We start from the raw sequence: 8804 nt of genomic DNA on the forward strand, positions 1-8804 counted from the left end.
TAGACACCACATTTACCCACTAGGGGGCGTAAAAGGCCCACTTATGGCATTTAGAACCTGAACAATCCTGAACTTTTGGTAACGTTTACTTTCCGTTTTAGTTTAGAGCCTCGTTGTCATGGTAGCTTATTTGCATGGAGTCAAGAAAAATCCCCAAAACATTATATTTTGTAATGCATTGATACTTTGAGCTAAAACTGGCTGGATATGAAGTAGTGGGCGAGAAGCATGCTCAGTAAGATTTTAGGTTGTCACGTTTTAGTTGAAGAGCCAGGTAAGTTGCGCAAAATATTCACAAATAAATTGATATTTCATCCATTTATAATAATTATTCATTATAATTCTTACATTATTATTTGCATTCAATTCTTTTCAATATTAAGGTTGCAAAGGATAAGCCAAGATTATTTATAAAGCATATTTTACAACAAAAGCAACTAAACAAAATGTTGCTCATGATAGAATAATAATAATAATAAAAAAACAGTGCAGAAAATAAAACCATAATTTAATTTAAAACATCTTGAGGAAATTAATAAAAATGAAAAATATGTTTACAATATTAATGCACTTGTGGATCTTCTGCTGATATCTGTTTAATTTGTGGCTTTTATCTAAATATCTTAATAGGTTGTTTTGATAGGCTGCACATCAAGTAAGGTATCGTTAAGGGATATGCTGAAACTATATGAATCTTTAAATCCCCTGTTTCCAAGGAACTGGAACATGGAACAAACAAAATCAACGAAACTAAGCAAATGCTGCTGCTGCAGAGCGCAAACCCTCATGATACAAATACAACTTTGTCTTGTTCACACAACTACTTTCGCTCAGACTTGTCAACCGAAACCTGCCCTCCCAACTGAGTGTGTCTGGAGACAGTAAGCCATGGGGCAGGTTGGAACAGAAACTGCTGGTTTACATCTGAACCCCCCTGGCTTGTCCAAATGGTGCAGGAGAAGCGTGTTGAGTAATCAGAAACCTCTGCTACGGTGAAATTTCTGCTGATGGAGTCACATTGCATTCAAATAAAGCATATTGTCTCCATGAGATGAGAAAACGCATGATAAGTAATTTATGAAGTGTAATAAGATGAAATTGTGTAAAATTGCATCATATTATTGAATAAAATAAAGCAAGTTAGGATAATTTATGGTTTATTTAATGTACAATTAAATACACGGCACAGTGGTTCGCACTCCTGCCTTCCAGCTTGGGTTCTTTCAGCAATCAATTTACATGTGCTCACTGTGCATTAGTGAGTTCTCTCATGGTAATCTGGCTACCCCTCAAATCCAAATATATGAATGTTAAGTCTCTTGGTTTGTCTAAATTCCCTTTCAGTTTACACGTGTGCACAGTCATCATGTATCTCACTTTTGGCCTGCAATGGACCGGCAACCTGTCCAGGATATCCTGCAAATGACTGATGGAGGTAGGTACCAGTTAAAGGTAGTTAGGCATGCTCATTCAAACGATTAGCTCGAATGAAATCGCATCTTCTCATAATACTATTGGATTTTTATTGTCTATTCATATGTAAACATAAAATTCTCTTTTCTGTAATTTTCAAAATGCAACAACAATAGAAAATACTTTGGATGAAATTTATAATGCATAAAACAACACCGATAATTGACTGTGGTAAATTAAACAATAATTTGGTGATAAAGAGTACATATAAATAAATGCCCTGCTTAAAACCACATCTTACCATGAGAACAAATGTCACACTCTGCCAAATATATGAAGTCTGACCACACAACTCAGGATGTAGTGCTGGCACGTTTCGGTTCTCGTTGGGTTTCATATTACAGTGTGTCCTCTCTCTGTTTCTCACATACAGAGCCGCCACAGTAAACAACATGTGCAGCTCCACTAAAAGCTGCACACCACAACCACAAAGCACATTGCTTCTCATTTCATCTTTTGTCTTCCCTGGCTCAACAACGGACACACAGCTAACGGTTTCATCATTGCTTTAATCCCATGCTGACATACTTCGAGTACCATAAAATAGTAGGGTCAGTGAAAGTTTATATGAAATTATTAGAAATGCATAATTCCTGTTAAGGAAAGATGTTAACATTTTTGTCTTACTGCTATCATTTAAATTTCATTTACCGCTATTATATGTGATTATTTTCATATTTAAACAGGAAAGTGTGTGTTGTTTGAAGATCACATCTCTTTGTTGCTACATCCCTGATCAGCATTATCTGCTCATCTGCCTCCTGTGGGTGCACAGCGATAGGGACAATGGCAGTGTCTGTCCTCTGAGACTCCGTCTACCCCTTCATTAAGGTCATTCCTGCGAGAAAGCCAGGCGCCTGGTTATTGTTTGGTTAACCACTGTCTAAACTCATGATATGAGCCCAAGCAATGTGGTTTGCTAATGGCACAGAGTCTTGAGATAATGGAGAGAAAGAGTTCAACCATGCAGAGGCACGTATGTTTGTTGTATAAGCTCTCCTGTTTGGCAGGTGTGTGATGGCTGAGATAGAAACCAAGAACAGAAAATATTTTTCAATGATCAAAGAAGAGAAAAACATGTATTTACAGTGAACAAATTAATTTTTGTCTTTATCTTCATGTCTGTTTCATGTTTAAAGATAAATATAAGCCTCAACTATCTCTCCTGCCCTCAATCATTATGATGGGCAAAGATTAACCCAAAGTAGATCCATAACTGTAAAACCAAACTCTGAATCCAAACAGCCCATTGGAAGTGGATCTCAAACTGCTCCACCTTAAGATAACAATATAAGCACTCACACATACCTACAGGCTGTAAGTAATAGAGTGATTGAAAGATTGCTTGGGCAGGTGTAGGCATGGTTTCACAATACAGGAGGAGAAGATTGGGATCATAGTAGAGCACTTACTATCTCTCACTTCCCCTCATAATAAACCATTAGAACCTGATTATGAGACCCCTCAAGTTGTTTTAAAACTGTCCAGCATGCTACCCAGTTATTGACATTATGCTATAGGCGAAATAATTCCTTCCTTTATTGCAATCACCTAATCTCAAACAGAAATATTTACCACATATCGTGGGAGGGAGACAGAAGGGCGAAGGGATGAGGATAGAAGCCCTTACTTAAAAAGATTTATTTTTAACAATAGCCTAAATAAATAAATCACTGGTACAGTTATAAACACCCTAGAGCATAACTTATTTAATTCATACTTAACTTTTGCCACCCTCAAAACACATGCAAATCAATGGGTCTTTGAGGATACCAGTGTCTGGTGGATATCTTACAACTTCGTAATTGTTGATCGAGGATTTCCCGTTTCTTGGAAGCACACAGTGCATATGATGTGATACAGAGGCCCATTTGTCACACAATCTTCAAAATAGGAAATTCAAATCTGTTTCAATTTAAATGATTGATATAGCACAAATGCACAAGAAATATGATTTCAAAGTATTTCACAAAAGCATTAATTTAGTCTTTCATTTTCTCTTTTGTCTTGGTATAGAAAAACACTCAGTCTATACCAATGTTTCTCCATTCTGTTCCTAAGAAATCACTGCCCTGCATATTTTAGGTGTCTCTGTTGCAGAACACCTGATTCAAATGATTGCACGACCTTCTATAAACCCACCAGGTGCTGCAGAAGCCTGTTAATCACCCATTTGTTCAAGTCAGGTGTCAGACAGAAGGGAAACACCTAAAACATGTAGTGATCCCTGTGGACCAGAATTGAGAAACACTGGTCTATTGTCAGCAAAAACAGAAAGAAAAACAGAAATGTTGGGGGTTTTAAAGTTGTGTTTTGCCACGTTTAATAAATGGTTACATACAAGTCTCTTTGCTAGTAAAATGTGCTGAATGGTTTGATAAAAAAGTCAAACAGTATGGTTTGTTTTAGGCAAATACTTTGTGTTGCTTCTAACATTTTTCATGTTAAGAACTCGGGTCTCGAAACAACTTATAACGAAATTCGACCTTGTTCCGGTTCAAAACTCAAAAAAGCTGTGGGTTCTGCTAATTTACATGCTCAATGAACGGACTAACTATCAATAACAATACAAGTTAGTAACAATCTTCTACATTTAACAAGTTCAAAAAACGTATCAGCATGTTAATTGAAGAAGTTTGCATAATGCTATATTTGAAACTGATTTAATACACATTTTCAGAAATTATAATACTTTTAACTTCAACTATCACTAAGTTACTTATGTAAGGCAAATCTGTTGGGTAAAATGCTAAAAGCAATTTTCCTAGCCTTGGAATCTGAGTTTACAAGACATTTCTGTAAAGTTTTATGTTCTATAAAACACAGAAAAACATGCTGAAAAGTTCACTCTTGGTTGCACGATTGCATCTGGTACTTATATTTGTACTTCTCAATGTGGTGCTCGTTATAAAGAAATTGATAGCCATTGGTGTTAAATGTGTGATGGAAAAGAGGAGAAGACACGATGCATCAGCAAAAATACCTCACTGTGGGCCACCTGGAAACACCAGCAGGTGGGGACATTTTTTTGCTCTGGCCGGTGAGCATATGGCATAAGGTGAAGAAGGTTGAATGCCCAAGAACAAAGTTTATAAAGTCAAAGAGAAACTCAAAGCCAAGATTTAACCTATATTTAAAATGCTCAAAGACTGAAGTCTGACTCTGCAAAAGATTGTATTTCAACTATTCCTATGTGAGCATTTTTGAACAACCACGTCGAGCAAAAATGACAGCTTGCAGAGCACTTATTTGATTACAATAACGGTCCTGTATCAAGTTTAGCGATCAGCTAAGACTGGATGTAATTTTCGCAGCACACAATTAGGGATAATCTTGTTTTAGTGTGCATTAAAGTGAGAGTGATGTGAAAGAACAATTGCAAGGGAGAGCAATGTTTTTACAAGTGGAAGATAGATTGTTTTACAAGCAACAGAGGGAGAGACTGAGCGACTGAGAGCAGGATAGTGCAGACGTCACATCTGTTCCTGACAATCCCTAGGGGGTTTGGGAGCATGGGAACCTGCACCAGCTCCAATGGTTGCAACAGGCTTTAAAATGAATCTCTTCACTTCTCAATTTAAAAGGAAAATAAACCTAAATAGGGGGTTTCGCTGTTAGAGTATAAAATTTTACCACAGTAGCTTAACTGAGGAGCCAGAATTGATATAAAAGAACTACCAGATGGTAGTTTTGGATATGACAGGAAAAATAAAGGCATCTGTCATCGGTATTTCATGCATGTACTGGGGTCCGTGTCTGTTATACATCCAATAGATATGTCTCCTGAATCTGGGCTTCCTGTCTGTGGCTTGTGGCCTACACCATGCTCAGTTTGCGTACAATGGTTTTAAGTTTCCCTTACTGTCATGTGTTGCACTGGCCCCCCAGAATGGTGACCACCACACTTTAATAATCTATTTCACAGGGGTCAATTCCCCTTTCTCCACGGCGTCAGCTGGGTCCCTCCATTTACCCTCTTCTCCCCTTCCTTGCCCAGGCTCCCCTGTTGGCATGTGTTCGGTCCAGCGTTGTTTACTGGACTGAGCATTTAGCGGGGTTAGCATTTCACCATGGCAGCTGTTGGCACCATGTGCCTCCCTCTCGAGCGGCTGGCCGACAGCACGCAGGCCACAGCTTCACACACCCTCTGGCATCCCCCAGAGGACGCAGGCCTCTCTCCTGCTTGGCCTTGGTTGAAACCAGTAGCCTTGACCGGGTATCAGATGCCGGTTTAACAGGGAGACCCAGTTTTAGCTTTAATTGATTGCTCCCTGATGGTAGCTACTCACAGTTTACAGATAAAGTATCTTGAACTTGGAATAGCAAATTCCATATCCCACCTTTAAATATACTGAATTGGACATGTACAGACTGTTGTCTGTTTAAAAGCTAGTGTTATGTTTTTCATTAGGAGGAGGATTAAGGCATCGTGTTAATGATTTGCCCAGACAAATGTGATCAACGAAGGCAAAAGTAATATTTCACTTACTTCAGAAGTAATATTTCACTTTATCAGCCTCTGTTTACTCATGATTTTAAAATATTATGTAAAACATATTATGTATTTGAATCTGTAAAATGACACACACTTAAATGCAGACAAGCTATGTTTTCAGGTCATCAGTACAGAGACAATGTCTGGACCTAAAGTACACTAAACAGTCAAAACACCTACTATTATTTAGGAACCAGAAAGAAGATGGCTAAGATTAATGAAGAGAACAAGATGTACCTTAAGACAGAAATTAAGAAGGCATGTGACCTATCTCTCTGACATTTAGTAGCCAATCAGAAGTAGAAAACCAATAGGCTAGTTAGTCAGGAGGAAATTTCAGCCCGACTTTGCCCTTTCAGCTTTAATTCAAGGTGACATGCAATAGAGCCACCCTCTTATACAAATAAACACAGCACACTTAAGAATCATCTTAAATATAAACCAGTTTGAGGAAAGATGCTGAAATCCTAAAATGAAAATCAAGTCAGGCTATCAGCTACCTCATCATCACTTCATATCTGTGCCTGGCAGATGGCCGAACGTTCTAGACAGACAGGGGAGATTGTGAATGTTGGTAATCTCGTCCCACCCTGTCTCAAAGTCTGGGGTCGCTCTGAAAGTGGCGTAGAGAAGCAAGGTCAGGGTGACAGTTGTCCGACATACATCCATACCGTTTGGATGGAAAGTGATACCGCAGACAGCTGAGGCTGCTTCTGACACTCTCAGGGTTAATTTGGAACGTCTTAACATTCACTTTGTAAAGACGGATTTGTAATGAACGTGGAATTGGTGGGGGGCAAGTGGAAATCCCAGCATCTGAGTCCCCTTGTGTCTCCCCTGTTTGGCGTACACATGCACACTGATAACTATCTTAAGGCCACAGAAAAAATTCCTGAGGTTGTCCAGTAACCACAATCATGTGGTGCCCATAACTCTTTCAATCATAATCACCGAGGCATGTCTTGTCACTTTGCTGCATACACACATCCGGCCCACTCTCCCCTTGGGTATGGATCATAATCAGAGTCCCAAGGTAAATATTTCCATCTTTCACTACAGTCAAGTGGTGTATGAGGTGTAGTCCAAAAATAGAGGAACTGGTCATCTACAAATGATTTTACATATCATGATTGTCTCAATGAACACATTGGCACAAGGGGCATTGTGCTAATTGGCAATAAATGGTTAAAGTTGGGCTCTCAGGAAGATCTTCATCTTGGATTTCATTGTGGGTTTTTCTGTGTGGAGTTTATGTGTTCTCTGAAAGCTTAAATGGTTTTTCCTCCAAATAGTATCTCTTCCTCTCAGATTGTAAAAACATGCACTTTAGGTTGTTAGCTGTTCACTGACTCTTTAAAGGACAAAGCAGGCTTGTAAATTAGAAACATTATAAATGTTACTGTTGGGTCTGGTAATTTTTTTATTGCTGCTTTAAGAAGTGTTTAAATGTTTGAGTAATATTTTAACAAGTGGTTGAAATTCTGTGAGTATAACGGAAGCACTGAAAACTTTACATACCCATTTCTTCCTCAGTGACATCTTCTGACTGTACATAAGACTTGGACAGATGGCAAAGTGAGAACTACCTGAAATAAATAACAACTGTGTTGTAGTGATGAAAATAAATATAAATAGTATTGGTAAGACTTAGAAATTAAACGTTAATCTTGTATCCATCTTTACATAAAGCTAGCTGATTTGAAATAAAATCTAAAGCAATTTAATTTTAGTACTATTAGTATTGACAGATCATTAATGTGCTTATCCAGAGATTTGCAGTATTTGCAGATATATACAGTATTTATGATATAAGAGTAAATGACTCAATATATATCCAATATATATATTGAGTAAATGACTCAACATATATCCATCCATTTTCTGTACACCCTTATCCCTAATGGGGTCAAGAGGGGTGCTGGTGCCTATCCAGCAAATGTTTCGGGTGAGAGGTGGGGTACAACCTGGACATGTTGCCAATTAACCTAACAGTCATGTTTTTGGAAGCCGGAGTACCCGGAGAGAACCCATGCATGCACAGGGAGAACATGCCAGGAATCGAACCAAGGACCTTTTTGCTGCAAGGCAACAGTACTACCTACTGCGCCACTGTGCAGCCCTCAATATATATATATGTTTTCTAATTAGTGTGTTTTTTAATTAGTGTGATGGAGGGCTATTTAAATTGTAACTCCATGTAAATCAATTTCATGAACTTGGTTCAAACCTCTAAACAATCAATATGATATGTTTACTGTACACTACCAATGCCTGCTGATGCGTTTGTTACACATATCAAGGATCACATTAGTAGCTCTTCACTGCCATCTAGTGGTTACATTCATGTATAATTCAGCTACTTTGCACACTAAATACCTAAATTCCTATTTTGTTTGTGGTATTTACAAATTAAAGATCTCTACATAAATTAGAATATTTGACAGCAAATTCACAACTTATCATTTATGTATTGTAACTAATATTGGCAGTAAAGATTTAAGACTCAGAACTCAGGACTTGCATGTCATATATATATACACCTATGTATATATACCAACGGTTTTGACTTGGACTTCTTACTTTGTGAATTACAAAACAAAAACAAGGGACGTCTTAACATTCACTTTGCAAAGACGGACTTGTAATGAATGTGGAATTGGTCAAGACTTTGCTGTCTTGATGCAAAGCAGAAGTCTGCTTTGCATCAAGACAGGAAAGCATTTTTCTATTGAATGTTGCAAGGTTAAACTAGATAGACATAGGAATCTTTGCCCATTCCTCTTTCAAATGAGTATTTGTATATTATTGTGACTGGATGAATTTTGGTAAGCAAAGC

This window comes from Xiphophorus maculatus, chromosome 8 (assembly GCF_002775205.1).
Source record: "Xiphophorus maculatus strain JP 163 A chromosome 8, X_maculatus-5.0-male, whole genome shotgun sequence".
NCBI lineage: Eukaryota > Metazoa > Chordata > Actinopteri > Cyprinodontiformes > Poeciliidae > Xiphophorus > Xiphophorus maculatus.